Source organism: Salminus brasiliensis, chromosome 17 (assembly GCF_030463535.1).
Source record: "Salminus brasiliensis chromosome 17, fSalBra1.hap2, whole genome shotgun sequence".
NCBI classification, from domain to species: Eukaryota; Metazoa; Chordata; class Actinopteri; order Characiformes; family Bryconidae; genus Salminus; species Salminus brasiliensis.
Genome location: NC_132894.1, coordinates 11,703,993 through 11,719,466, shown reverse-complemented (window position 1 = coordinate 11,719,466; position 15,474 = coordinate 11,703,993). Strand labels below are relative to the sequence as shown.

Here is a 15,474-nt window from a genome sequence, read left to right as displayed (position 1 = left end):
TAAAGTGATTGAGTACCATCTCAAACAGTGGGGATGAGTTTGAGTGACATTTGTGATCCAGAACTAATCTACCAATATAACTGACATCACTTAATCAATCAAATCCTTATAGCAATGCAGCCATGTTCCAGGATCTAGAGTATAGAGCTGTCTAGATGCTGTCACCACTGCAAAGGAGGTCAAACCTCATGGTAATACTCTTGATTTCGGCAGGTATTTACACACCTTTGGACATACATTCTCTATCTAGCTGTCTATGAAGGTTATGGGAAGCATTACTACACAAGCAACTTCAGTGATTTTTAGGCCGGTGAATGTTATGGATAATGATTAACTTTTCAATTTTCTTCTGTTCACTGAGCTTTTCACCTTCTCTCTACTCTGACTCTGGTGAAAAGACACCTGTGTACACAGAGTATGTGAGTTCCACTGACCCAGTTTACAATATGGGCCATTTCTCTGTGCCTGTAAAATGTGACAGTTGGTAAATTTGCAGCACTTCTTGTGGTGTTTTATCACTGGTTGCTAGGCGTCATGAATGAGAAACAGATTTGACTGTTTAAAACCTTTAGATGAGGCATTGTTGTCCCGGCGTAACTGCTAATTTGGCACTTTTCTTCCTCATTCGTTTTCTTTCCCTCTCTTTCTCCCTGGTCCTGCTGCCTCAGAGCGGTTGAAGGCTGAGCCGGTGCATGCAGCCCTCCCTCTCTCCATCTGTCTCCCTCCTTTTCTTTGTCTTTTTCCCTCCTCAACTGTCAGCTTGTGTTACAAAGCAACTCACTATTGCTGTGTTCTGAATGATCTCCTAATCACTATTTCCAACATGGGAAAACCATGAAAACCTATAGTAGATTGGGTTTAACATCTTGAAACTTTTATGCAAAATTAGCTGCTTGAAGCCTCTGTGCAACTAAACTGCCCTTGTGTCCTATATTGTAAAACAGTTGCAACTGCCACAATGGTTGTTTATGGCTGCTGTATAATCTGTGTACCCAGGTTATGTCCTCTTATGACTAAAATGACATATAAAAATACAATTATAGGCTAAATAACAGATCTCAGATGATATCATGTAGTCAGAATGAAACCATACATAAAGCATACAATTTGATAAAGTTATGTGATATGCAAAGTGCGAATTCCCTGTCTACTAGGGTACATCATTGGAGCATAACTCATGGCTGAGGGCATTGTGAGAAAGCTGGGGAACTTGGTTTATTAGGCTAAATGTCTAAAAGCAAATGCTAGGCCGACCGAAGGAAGCCTTGGAAATGTGTCACAGGTGTAAGGCTAAAAGCTAACCCAGCTGACTGGCTACAGTCTCTTAAGCCATAGCTAACTGCACACCACACCAAGAGGACATTGAGAACAATCATATCCGGTAAGGATTACAGTCCTAAGCTATGCAGAGCTAGGCTATGCTATGTAGCTACTGTGATTCATTGTGGTGCTGTAAACCAGCCAATAAAAGCAGAGCTTATGTTTTATTTCCCCACAAGCTCATCATAAAGGTGGCAAAATAATAGGCTGGAAAATAGACCTGTAAAACTGCATCTGAGCATTTTCTTTTGAATTCTATGGCACTTTAATTTCATTTTTGCACATGATTTTACAGAGAAGTGGCTAAAGGGTGCCACTTTTATGCAAAAGTGACACAGCATGATCGGCAACAACATGCAGAGATGCTTTTGTATCTTCATGTCGGTTTTCAGTATTTTTGGTCATTCCTGGGATTTTCATGGCAAGTATGAACATCCTATGTGCATCCAGGGAAATTACTGCCTAAGGGATACATGTGTGACTCAAAGCCTGAATTGGTCAAAGTATCTCTGTAATGTCCTGGGTTTTGGGGTGTGAAATGGGCCTAAAACTGCACTGGATATTCTCCACTATGTTTTTAAATGCACTTCTCAGTGAATAGAGGGCAGTTTGAGATATATAAGCCTATGTATTTCTCTGATTTTATGCAATGTGTTGTTTTTATGGGAGAAGACAACTAGTCTTGAGGCATCAGGTGCATAAGAAAGATCAATGTGGCAATCTGTCTGTGATTCACGCAGTCATAATATGTTTCATAGAACTTTTGGGCCTTTGCTGACGTCCGTTTGGGGCTTAGTGTGGGGTGGTGATTCAGCTCGGGGAAGAACAGCATCAGTGATTTTTAAACTCGGTGCGGTTTATTGCGCTGTAACGTGATATTCCCCGTCCTGTCATCTTCAAATGTTAAATGCTTCCTCAGCATGGCAGAACATTGCGGTTTCTGCCATAACTCAGTCTGCAGAGATACTCTAAGTGTGGCTCTGATTAAATCAGGATCCAAATTACGCCTCATGTCTTGACGGAAATAGCTTCGTGAGAGAAATGTCCTGGCAAAGGACAAAGAGCCTCATGTTGCACATTGTGAGGAAATGATCTGAGATGCGAGAAAAGGATCAGCGGGACTAAGAAGCTGGCAATTTCTGTAAGTTGTTGCATAATGTGTTCTCTGCAAGAGCTCCTTCCCTGAATGCTTTTAATATAAATATGGTTAATTAATGCCATTGATAGACCACTTTTGGTTCCATAGAGAACCATATTTGTTTGAGATGTGTGAGGATGAAGACACTTGACACTAGATGAAGGTTCTCCAAACTCTCCAAAAGTGGTCCTTCTATGGCATTGCTCAATGAACTCTGTGTAGCACCTTTATTTTTCTATTTAAGAGTGTAGAACCTGTGGGTCTGCCTGCAGGCCAATAAAAGATACACTATATGGATTAATTCTCAAAGCAATGCTTTACAATCTAATAGAAAGTCTTCCCTGGACAGTTCAGTGTAAAGAGCGTTATTGAGGTCAGGATGTTGCCCAACTCCCCAACTTATGCCCAATTCCCTAACTCATTCGAAAAGTACTGGATGGAGCACCATCATTCCAGAGAACACAGTTCCACTGCTTCACAGCTCAGTGCTGGAGGGGAATTCATTAGATGTGGTGTCCACAAACATTGTGTATGCAGGACTAGTGATATCTATTAATGACTGCATTAAAGATCAAGCACATTTCCAGTTTGAGATATTCACTCGTTCATTCATTTTTTTATTCATTTACCCACTGTTTTTGTTTCCTCTACGCGAATGCTTGAAGAGCAAGTGAGAGTGGTGAGTCAGATCAAACCATTATTGCTGAGGGGCAGCACTGTCAACCACAGCCACACTCACTCACTCATACACACACGGCGATGACATCAAAGCTGGTTTGCTGACCTCATCGCGCTGAATCTGAATCTGGAGAGAAGGAGGAGGGTGGCAATATGTGTGTGTGTGTGTGGCGCTTGGGGCTGTATGAAAGGAGAGGGGGACTGATGGCTCACTGAAGGGCCCAACGGTCAGTGCGTAAGAGCAGAGCTGGTGTAAGCCCAGAGGCCACAGAGGTATTCGTCTGGAGGAGGAGTGAAGGCAGCAGCCGGCCTCGACTGGAGAGTTAGTCAGAAACGCTCTGGGCCCTGTATGACTTATAAAGTCTGGCGCTCGTTTCCTGCTGGGAAAAAACAGGGGTTAAATGTTTTGATTACAAAGCTCCACCTGCAGTTCATGCAAAGTATCACCAGCTAATTGTTCAAAAATGCCTGAAACAAATAAATGACTATTATTCGATTTATTGGCAGCAGTTTTATCTATTACAACAATACTGTCATTCAGCGTTCCACCTGCCAGCTCTATCACCCACAGTGCTTCCTGTAGTGTGCTGCAGTCTGTCACAATGGCTACATGCCTCAATTGACCCAGTAGTAAACTTTGACTACTAGAGCTAGGTCATCAGTTTGTACCAAAAATGTCAAAAGAGACATTTACATAAAGTTAGTTTTACTATGTCTCAGTAAAGAAAGTGCCCCCAGAGCTGCGTACAGCTCTTGACGCCATGACCAATGAAATCGATGAGTATTGCTGTATACACCTAGGTAGTAAAAAACGCTCATTAGACAGTTATTCAAATAGGTGGATCAATATTTACATGCATGTTTTCAACAGAGACTGTAGTACCTTAAGGGTGGGTTTCAAAGACATGGTTTCCTAGCCATGGACAAAATTTTTCTTTCAGTGGAAAGCCTCCATTCAATGTGCTGTGTAATTCAGAACTAGGTGGAATTATGGTCTGGGAAACTGTCCCTTAGATTTTAAATACAACAAACATAATAATTATTGTAAAAAATTAAGGAACTAAAGATAAGATAAGATAAGATAATCCTTTATTAGTCCCACAGTGGGGAAATTCTCAGTGTCACAGCAGAAAGGGATAGCAAGACACTCAAAATGTAGATAAATAATTTACACTATATACACAATATAAATAAGAATTAAAAAAGCAATAGCAATATTATTTACAGGTTATTGCAAATGACTCTTAATTGCACATGTGTGTGTGTGTGTGTGGGGGGGGGGTATTGCACATAGTATTTTTTATTTTTTTTTACACACATATATTTCTTAGTTCTTAGAACTTTCCAGGCCTTCTCTAAAAGCATAGAAGAACCTAAAGTTTCCCCACTACTAAGACCATAGCAGAATTCTATTGCAGGCTTTTTTTTTTTTTTTTTTTTTTAAGTAAATGGCCTTTACTTAGGTTTACTCGACAACTTGTCAACAAGTCATTGACTTTGTCGACTAATCATTGCAGTCACCTTTTGACTTTGGTTATGCAAATTAGCTTGCCAAAGTTCACACAGATTATTTGCATAGTGTTTAAGCTCTATGCTCAGCCCTACTGGATAAGCATGGAGCCGCTGGCAAAGTCTTTTCATCTGTGTTAAGGAAGTAGGAACAACCTGAATTGATATTTATTCTGGACAGCTTCGAGGACAACCTTCGATTAGACACAGTAGCCAATAGTAGCCAAAGGCTGGAGCCATTACCGTGACGGCAGCGCTCCCCAAGCTTTTTTGTTATGCACCCTGCATTAAGTATGGGCATCGTGGTAGCAGGAGATCAAAGTGGCTGCAGTTTAAGAGCATGCATACACACACACACACACACACACACACACACATGTACCCACACTGGCATTTGCAATTATCTGCACCTGCACACACGCCCACACATGTGCGCACACATGTAGAATCAAGCGGGGGGGAGGGGGGGTGTCAACATCGCAATGTGCATATTCACATTTTTAAGGCCCTGGTTCTGAACCCATGGAAGGCATATGTAACAGAACCTGATGCTTTGCTCCCTTGAAATGCCTTATGGGGGTCATCGGTAACCTGCGAGAATGACTCACTGTATTGCATGTATTGCATGCATGTATTGCATGCAGAATGATGCCATTTATGAGCTCATGTACCATTAGCTATACCATTCCAGTGACAGCTATAGACATCAACATGTTAGGAATCTGGAGGTTTTCATGCACAGGCTTGGTAGTACTACATGAGGGGAGAGCGGGTACAAAACGCAATCTGGGATTAAATGTAACATGATTCTTGTAAAACATGCGTTTGGTCATGTGTATTCTCACAGTAATGTCATCTGATTAATTTTATGCACCACAAAGTATCATTCTGATGATCATATAAGTGTGCTCACTGTAAGAGCTCAATTACCAAAGAATATGCCCACCAGTTTGTACAGAAGTGACTGTAGTTACTGATTATTACATCTTAGTGTGTAATAAGCCTTTTAGGGGTTAAGGAGGTTTTTTTCCTGCTCCTGTAAAGTTGCCATTTTCAGATATATACAGTGCTGCATTTTTATGACTCTCCTCACTGCCTTAATTTGACATTATTTGACAAACATGTTGTCATTATTTTATCCTAAATGGTTTTGATTTTTTTTTTTTTTTTAAATAATATTACAATCATTTATAGATCATAACATGTTATGGAATAAACATCTTTAAAGACTGTCCATGCAGCTAAAATGCACACAGGCAACAGGCATGCTCATTATTTACTGACATATAGTGTATATAAATAACACCTATTATATATGCAAGTTCATTTATTTGCATATGATCTAAATACTGACTTTATTTCTCTCTATAAGGAGTAATATGATTGATATATAAGATCTGCACGGCTCTGCACTGGTGTACTGTTTACTACCTCGTATTCACAGCGCCACGTGGAACAAACCAACGCAGGCGTGTATGGGGGTACTGTAGTGTAGGGGGGAGATACTGGCCTTGTTGGCGTTCTTTGCGGTTCTGTTGGCGACAGTGTTGGTGTTGTTGGTCAGTGACCAAGATGTAGACTGTCTCGCTGGGTGTTGGTGCTGCTGGTCGTTGGGGTTTAGTGTTGGCGTTGGAGTGGGAGAGTCGCGCTCACCCTGACGTTCATGCGCGCCGCTGAGGGGGATTGCCTCGCGAGTGGGCGCGTGAAGGAAAGAAAGCGATGTCGTATCGAGTGAGAGAGAAAGAGTGAAAGAGCGACACACACGTAAGGCGAGAGAGGCGCAGAGGAACAGTGTGCTGTGGTTTGTGTGACGCTGCGAGTGGGTGCCAACGGCTCAGCTCGGGGCCGCTGACCCCACAGCGGCCCCTCAGGTAAAGGAGAGGGATTCCAGAGGTTGGGGTTTTCTCCTGCGGCTGACAGGGTAGACCCTTTTACTTACCGTGAGAAAGCCTGAAAATGTCAACAACAAAAAAAAAGTGTTGTTCATCTGATTTTAGCTCTGTCTTTTATGTCCCACGTTTACCGTAGAGCTAAACCTCTAATATATAATTTATAAATGAATATAAAAATTATTACACTATATAAAAAAAGCATGCGCTCAAATAATTATTAGCACCTTAGAAAGCTGTACAAGAAATGCTAGATATGCAATAATAATAATTACCATAATTCAAGTAGATGTCCTGTCAGCCTGTTTTTGTACTATGGCAAAAAAAAAAAAAAATAGACAGACATAAATCAAGACATAACTACACAATTATGAGGTTTAAGCAGGTTAATTTTGCATAATTTGTAAATTTATAAATGCATTATTTTTCATGAAAAATGCTATGTTTACTATGAATGCAGTAAGGAAATATACTTTTCCTCAAATCTATAAGCAGGCCATCATAAACTTTGCAGCATTAAAACATGCCTAAAGTCCCCAGTGAAGAAGGAGACCACCAGAAAATTATATTTCCTTGCATTTCAACAAGACAACACAATAGAAATCCCAGTGATTGCATGTTTGCATAGAGTTAAACCACCATAAACCATGAACACACTTCTTTGAAAGTGGGATGCATCCAAATCGCTTATCAACTGCTGTAACCGTTTTGACTTGAGAATGATATAAATGTCTGTGTCCCTTGTATCAGATGCTAGCATGGTACAGTGTGTGTTATTTTGTGCTGTGGGACTGGGAGTCGGGTTCTAACCCTGGCCTTGAGCCCGGGATCATTGCGCTTGCAATCACAACTTTGCGTCACATGCTGCCTTGGCAGGCTGACGCTCTCTATGTCACTCTTACAGTGCTCGCTCAGAACATTTGTGCAAGTCTGCCAGAATGCACCCGCTTTATCATGCATTCATTCAAATTGGGTTCATTTTCACATTATGAAAAAGTTTGATGGCTTATCGTTTTAGCTTTGACTGTCAGTTGCTTTAACCATTTAAACTGCAAAAGCATGTATTATTACATTCATAATACTTCATAACTCTGTCATTAGACTTAAGAATAAAACCCTTTTACCCCTTAAACAGCCTATAGCCCTCCGGTAAGCTGCAAGTGTTATTACAAATGTCGATTACCAAAGAATAGCCCCACCAGTTGTACTGAAGTCCCTGAAGTGTGTAATAAGTGTGTACCTTAGTGTGTAATAAGCCTTGCTGCCTTAAAGGGGTTAACGGTCACAGACGGGCTGTTTAGCTCCTTACATTCCCAGGCAAAACCTAATACTTATTATTCAGTAACTACATGTAAACCAAAGCAAACTGGCTGAGATATTCTTAAAGGGAAATTCCATCCGTTTTTAGCATTCCTGCATAATGAAATTGTTAAGGCGTAAATACAGTCATCCAGTATAGATTTGTAGGGAAGTGCTTTGTTCTAGAGAAACATACCAAGTCAGAATTGTTTGCAGTGGTGGTAATAGGAATTCCAGCATGGTACTGTAATTGCATGCCAACGTTGCAACAAGTCAGTTTGTGTAATCCCCCCCTAGATATTCCACAGTCAGTTCTATTTTTGACAAATGGAAGCATTTAGGATCCACAGCAACGGACCACATAAAGTTACTTAGCAGTGGGGTCAGCCAGTGCGGAGGCACATAGTGCATAAAAGTGGCCAACGCTCTGCTGACTCAATAACTGAGCAAACTGAGTTCCAGACCTGCTATTAGAGCTGGAAAGCGGGACCAACTCAATAATGTCATAAATGCTTCTATAAGTCTAATGTGTAGGTGTCCCAATACTTTTGTCCATATAGTATATCTTACCATTATTACATTCCATATATAGACACTGCAATCCCTGGTTCCTGTCAGTAAGTTTATCTGCAGTGCACCATTTCATATAAAAGCCCTCTGAATGGGGACTCCTGAGTGGCACAGTCATTTAAGTGTAATCACCAGTTTGATCCCTCGTGATGCCACAGACTTTCATGGCCTGGAGTCACAGAGTGCGCAATTGGCCTTGCTCTTGCTTGGTGGGTAGGATGGTCCTCCCCCCTCTGCCTGCTAATAATGCTAGTTGTTGCAAGCTTCTGTTGGCTAATGGCACTGTGTGACAGTAGAGTTCTAGATACTACATGGGAATTGTAAATGACTCTGAACTACTTTGTTTTGTGTTTTAACATTATGCTGTATATTGGGGGCTCCAGCGGACTAAGGCGCTGCTACTATGAACCGCTGATGATCGCTGGTTCAAATCCCGGGTCGTGCTGCTTGCCATCAGCAGCCAGAGCCTGAGAGAGCACAGTAAGCCTTGCTTTCTCCAGGTGGGTAAATTGCTTTATCTCCTTCCACATCACTTCAGTGTGATGCTGTCTGATACAGGTGATGCTAGCCGATGCACAGGAATTCTAAATGACTCCTGGCACTTTTCTTGCCATTGGCTGCCCAGTGACGTTAAATCAGCAGCATTTTGAAAAAAAGGCGGTGGCTGATTTTTTGTGAGAATTACATGTGATAGGGGAATAGTTCTAACAAGTAGTTTGGGTAAGAGAATGGGAAGAAAATCAGGTAAAAAGAAATGATGCTGGACATTTAAGGAGTCTTTGATTTACTGGGTAAACGTGATGTGCTGTTGCAGCCGTTATGCTAATGCCAATGATACGTTGGCCTTGATGTGCAACCTAGGTGCGCTGATGTAATTTACTGGCATGCCTTGAGAGTTCCAGGCCTGCAGTGTATTGCATTAGCTTATTTCACATTGCAGTTCTATCTGCCAGTAAGCAGATTACTCCATTTGTGCGAGATCTTATTGCAAGCGCTCTGAATGCTGGTTCACGTCTTTGCTCGCAGTTTCACCACCATGCCTCAGCTAATCAATAAAACCGTGCTCGGATGACACAGAGGTGGATAAATGCTCAGGGGACGGAGTGCTTTGTGAGTACACACGATGTTTGTGTGCGTGTAGGAGAGTGTGGTGAGAGGGGGGCTTATTGAGGGGGAGATTTCCAGATTGTACTGGAAACCATGTGACAGCTCATGTGGCCCACCGCTTCCTGGTTCTTTCTTGGGCTCCTCCCCTTGCCCTTGTATGGTCATGCAGAGGGGAGCTTGTGTTCCGTCACTAGAAGCATCACCCGTTTCCCTCTCTCGCTCTTGCTCCCTCCTCTTTTCTGCTCTCTCTCCTTCTCTCGCTCTTTCCCGCTCTCTGTCCCGCCCTGCCTGCCACTTGGCTGTCCACTAGTGCCCTCTATTATACAGTAACCAAGGAAGGCTCTAGCACTAGTCACGGCGTTGTGTTTATTTTCTCTTTTTTTCACCGAAGCTACTCAGTAACCCCGAGTCCCACATGCTGATAAGCCAATTGCGTTTCGCACGAATGCTGTCCTGCCATCTCTACGCTGACAGCTCAACATGCAACCAGCGAATGTGTGTTTTCTCCTTTTTTAGCTCTTTGAAGGCATACTGACATTTGCTTAGAGTGGGAGTTCATTTGTTATGCCTTCTATTGGGGCTCTTATCGAAGTTTCTATTCATAGAAAACACACGCTGCCAGTAAATCTTTTGCGCTCATTTCAGTGTTTTTGCACTCACTATAAATAGTAGCTAGTTATCAGAATAAACAAGGTCGGATTGATTTTTGCTGACCTAATTTGAGTGCACTTAACTTTGATCAAGTTCAGTAGTAGTGCTGCAGGTGTTCTATCTTTATTGCTCTCGCAATTATGCAAAGGGACATTCCTGAGACCTCTGAAGGCCCACGCTTCCACACACACAGATTCATGCATGCATCCACAAACACATGCACATGCTCTTTCATCACACTGTCAGTTTAGCCTATTGTACCTTTTCTAATTCAAATAAAGGAACACAAGGAGGAGCAGGAGGGGGAGGAGGCAGAGGTCACCTTGATGCAAATCGAGTGCCACAGGGTTTTCATTCATGCTGTGCACCAACAACGTCAGCTGCACCTTCAGCTCACAGGTACCAAGTGGTGATCTCTTCCATTTTCAGATGGGAGTCTCTCCACAGTTTTTTTTCACAGGAAGCAGGCATGGCTTTTGTAACCTTAGCCAATCTATAGGCAAACATAGAGTAGTGGGATTATTCCACCACAGGAATGTATACACTATATACCTGATACATTATTTAGACATCCCTTGTATGTATTTAGCTAATTCTGTTACTTTAAAGTGCCCCATTATTGACGCATACATTCATCTCACACACAGCTTGCATAGCCTCAGTAGAAAAACAGTCAGATGCAATCAGAATCTCACAACAATGTTCCAACATCTAGTGTAATCGTCTGGAGCTTAAGTTCACCATGCCTAATGCTAAATATTGCCTGGTGCAGTATTAAGGCTGTATTAAGGTATGGGAACATGGCAGTTTTGGTTCTCTGGAGTGATGCAACTTCTTGGTGCAATTTAGAGTGGTGTTGGTGCTCCAGAACTGATCATTCATCATCAGTAGCTGATGCTTTGGTGGCAGAATGCAATCAGATCCTCATAGCAATGTTCCAACATCTAGTGTACAGACTTCTGAAATGGGTAAAGGTCATTACCGCATCAGAGAAGACACAAACTCCCTATAAATGTCCTTGATTTCAGAAGAAATGTTGGCCAGGCAGCATCTACTTACTTTAGGACAAACAGTGAACAAGAGCACCGAAAGAAAAGGATGTGGTTAAAAAGAACGATGTAGACAGATTTGGCAGGTGGCCTGAGTTTGTAGCACCTGCAGAGCAGCTTGAGAGTGAAAATGAGCTGGCCTTTCCCTGCTGCTGCCTCTGTTCCCACACACTCGCCAGCACTTGCACATCTCTGTATCTAGAAGCTGCCAGAACTCACTGTGTGTTGAATGTAGCTGATTCAAATTCGTACAGCATTTCCAGAATTTGTGCTGATGCAATATATTTTATTTATGTGGAACTGATGCACACATTTGAATGGGGTTGATACCTATTATAAATAGCCACTCAGAACAATTTTATGACACTGTACTCTTTTAAAATAGTGGATTATTAAGTTATTAACACATTGTGGGGAAGGAGCCACAGACTATCCATCCCATGGCAGAATGTGAGTTAGGAGAACTTTTGACTTTTTAACTAGGTTGAGTTAACTTAAAACATGCTCTGTAACATGCTCAGTTGCTGTATCATTTTATTTGCCATGTCTACACTACATTTTGTAGTGTAATGATAACTACGAATACGAAATACAACTGCTATGAAGCTAATATATAAGTTGTGCAGTAATGAAAGTCAGGAACACACGCTGAGGTGTGTGACCGCATGCAGGCCCTTATGGGGTTCATTGAGTAAACCACGACACAGCTGTTTTGCTTCTGTGAGGGTGACTGCAGAATTTCAGCATTAGCTGGTCATAGATCAGTTGCTATAGAAGTATGACAATACCTGTTTTCTAGATGTGTGTGGAGGTGGATTTCTGTAAATAAGTGTGTTCTGCCTGCCTGCCCGTGCATGTATCTGTATGCAAATCTGCCCCTGGGGGGAAAGGTTAAAGTTTTTTTTGTGTGTGGACAGGATTCCCTGAAACTCTTCCCTGGAGGAAGTAATTTGTATAAGTACTTCAAGTGAAACCATGCCTTATCCTAAACAAATTAGGGGTCGTACCTATAGCGCTGTTTGAGTCAGACAAAGACAGATTAAAGGTCAGTTGTTGTTTGATGAAGCTGTAATAGCACATATGTCACACACAAGGCCTCTGTAGACTTTAGCCTCAGTAGACTTCATTCAAATGTTTCAAATTATTCAAATGAATTTCAGCAGGGTTTCAGTTAGTTCCACATGTTTAAAATATCAACACGTACTTTTTCTCTCTGTTGGCAGTAGTGGAACTCATTTCTGTGAAACCGCAGTACATGCTTAAATCAGGTAACGTCAAGGCATTTTCAGGACCTCTGTGAGACATACCTGTAGTATTGATCATGCTGGGTGGTTACAGTAATGATTGGGAACTTGAAGGTAATTTGGTATATTATTTAAACGTCACTCTATAATTACTGACTTAATTGCACAAAGATCTACGCAATGGTTAACAATTACGCTCGAGATGCATTCTGCACTGACAGGTTTGCGTCTGCATTTCTGACTGTTCTCCATTTGTTTGGTGTCAAACAGTGACAAAGTCAAGGTAGAATGCGAAGGGCGTTTCTTCCTTTTGCAAAACAAGGCCTTGAATCTGACAGTGACTTTGCTACATATGCAACATATGATCAGATATCTTTATTGGAATGGCTACGCTTTCAATCAAATTTGGCTTCCATTCTCAGTAGTCTTAAAAGTTATGGTTGCTACGTGAACCAGGCCTCGTGACCGAGGCTTTTCCTGTGCCACTGTCTGAAAAGGAGATTCCTTGCGCTTACCGTATTTTCTTCACAGGCCCTCCATTAAAGGAAAATCAGTGTTTTATTTGAAGGCAAAATAACAGGGTTGTAAATACGCTTTCATCTGAGCATTTTTAAATGTATTTAAATACATTCTGTGGCAAAATGATATTAACTTTTTCTTTAACTTACAAACTTACATTAAATGTTACGAATGCTTGCCTTTGTTTGTTTTTTGCAGCCTGATCTCACAGGGAAACGTCCACATTGGTTGTTTATTTCATGGTATAAAACAACACATTTTTAACTCAACCTCAAGACAAGGACACAAGGGTCTCCTTTCAGAGTTGACTCACTCCTGAGAAGCTGAACTCTAACCTAAACATGCACCTTAATCTACATCTAATCCATTAATTCTCCAAAAGTTCCTAAATAGCAGGATTTTCAGAAGCACAATCTCCCAGAGCTGTTTTATCAGTTCTTCTTCATGCATGGGTCTTCATCAGTCAAACGATGTGGTTGTTTCTATGTGAGATTATGTTGGGGGGTTTTTGGACAGCGACACAATTCAAACTGTATTACAATATGTCCTCGTCTACTTACGTTTAGAATCTTCATAATCAGCAGGAACTATTTTGAATAGTCCCTAATCTAGTAGTAAGACTCTTGCAGACCATGTGCTGCAGCGTATTTTCCTGAACACAGTGGTTCTGCTGCTTTAGCATGCTCACATGAGAACACTGAGCAGCTGAACAACTTATAGAACTGCACTGAACCCTACAAAAGTACAGTGGTAAAAATTTTACCACCTTCACTCAGGCATGACTAATTCTACTAGCCCTTAAACCTGGATCTGCAGAGTGCATGTCAGCATTGCTAAGCATGGCATGAAGCATGAATATCTCTTTCAGACTATCCTGGTTTAAATACACCACTTGCATAAGTCGCATTATATCAGTGTGCATAAGAATATGCATGAAAACTCAAAAAGTCAAACCCCATCTACCAGCACTCCAAACACACCCACCAAGGCAATGCCCCAACACATTCCTTTTTATTATGTTTCTGTGGGGAGATGAGCTTGTGTGTTTCCTGTTATTCTTTTTCTTTCTCTTTTTCAAACGTGCAGTTTCTGCCCAGGGGCCAAAGAATCTCCTTTTCTCTGCTGAACCTGCTGGACTTGCCACTCCTGCTCTCTTCCCAGGGGAACTGGTTCCTGCTCCTAAACTTCCATCCATTTGAGAGGCCGCTGTCGCACCCTGAGAGGAGCTGCATAGTTAAATGAGGTGTGGGAGGCAACCACATTCCTGCTGTAACTGCTGCAATAAACACAGCTCACTCACAATTGCTGCCTTTTCTGAGTGGTTTCAGTGAAAGCAGCTCACAGTGACCTTCAGCACCACGTTTGCATGATTCAAATGTGCTGCATGTCTTTTAGTTGACTTCTTTTGGCAAGAGTTTTGTCCGAATGTTTGTGGACACCCCTTTTAATGAATGCATTCAGCTGCTTTACGTTGCACCCATTGCTGATGCGGGGGGTGGGAGGTGGGGGGCTATCTGGACAGCTCAACAGGCTTAGAGGAGAACACCAACTGCTAGTTTTGTCAAGTCAGCTAACATATGCCCAAACCGGCTAGACTGAGTGCACAGCGATCAGGGGAAGAGGGCCAGGGTGGAGACAGTGAGGCCGATTATGTTCTCTAGGACTCCTGGCCACAGATGGACTCTCTGTTGGCCAGCACTTAGATGGCTGTGCCACTTTTCATTCATGTTGAAATAACATACATGGATCATTATATTTAAGTGCTTCATCATACTAACTCCTATATAGGAGTCTTTGCATGCCCCCCCTCCCCCCTTTGCATGCTTGGAGGTGAACACTACTTGCCGGTTGTGTGGGCCATCTTACCCACCCAAAAAGAGAGCCAGGGTTTAGAGAGCAAGGCCGATTATGCTTCTAGAACTCCCGGTCACAAATGGGGATAAACACCTGAGCTGTTCTGTTAAAGAGTTCATAAATAAAAAATAAACCACAGCACAACTGTTGGCTTTCTGGATCTGAACTGAATTCCTTCAGAATTTCAACATTAACTGACCTTAGTTCAGTTCCAAGCCACAGCCATTTCCTAAGCCCACGTCATAGGTGTGTACGTGCAAACATGGGCGTTTCTGTAGTCCATGTGTGCCTTTATCTATATGCAAATCTCTAAATCAGTAACAATATCAGTGTCAGAGCGTCTGACTAGTCTGAAAGATGTGGCTGACACCACTGGTGCAGGCTGATAAAGCCATGCAGCTCAGGATGCAGAATACACAGCTAGAACTAAAAGGGACCAGCAAGGCTCAGTGGGGCATGAAGTATGCTAAACCCTCTGAGAATGAAGGGCAGGAAGAGGGCTGGTTAGCAGGCATTAAAGGGAGGGAAGTATGGATGAAATGGCATCCTGTCACACAGGAAGCAACTTTACTCTTCAAACCACAATGCGGAGAGATTATGGCATTCAGGGCTGGGTTGGTTCCCTCAGTTGAGTTCACTGCAGTGAC

General features: G+C 42.1%; 1 long non-coding RNA gene across 1 annotated transcript; it reads left to right on the top strand.

Moving 5' to 3' along the window:
- Positions 1-9,935: 9,935 nt before the first annotated feature.
- LOC140538583 (uncharacterized) lies at positions 9,936-14,314 on the top strand. The gene is made up of 3 exons (XR_011977769.1): positions 9,936-10,005; positions 10,443-10,560; positions 14,060-14,314. It is a non-coding gene; the product is annotated as an uncharacterized lncRNA (long non-coding RNA).
- Positions 14,315-15,474: the final 1,160 nt, after the last annotated feature.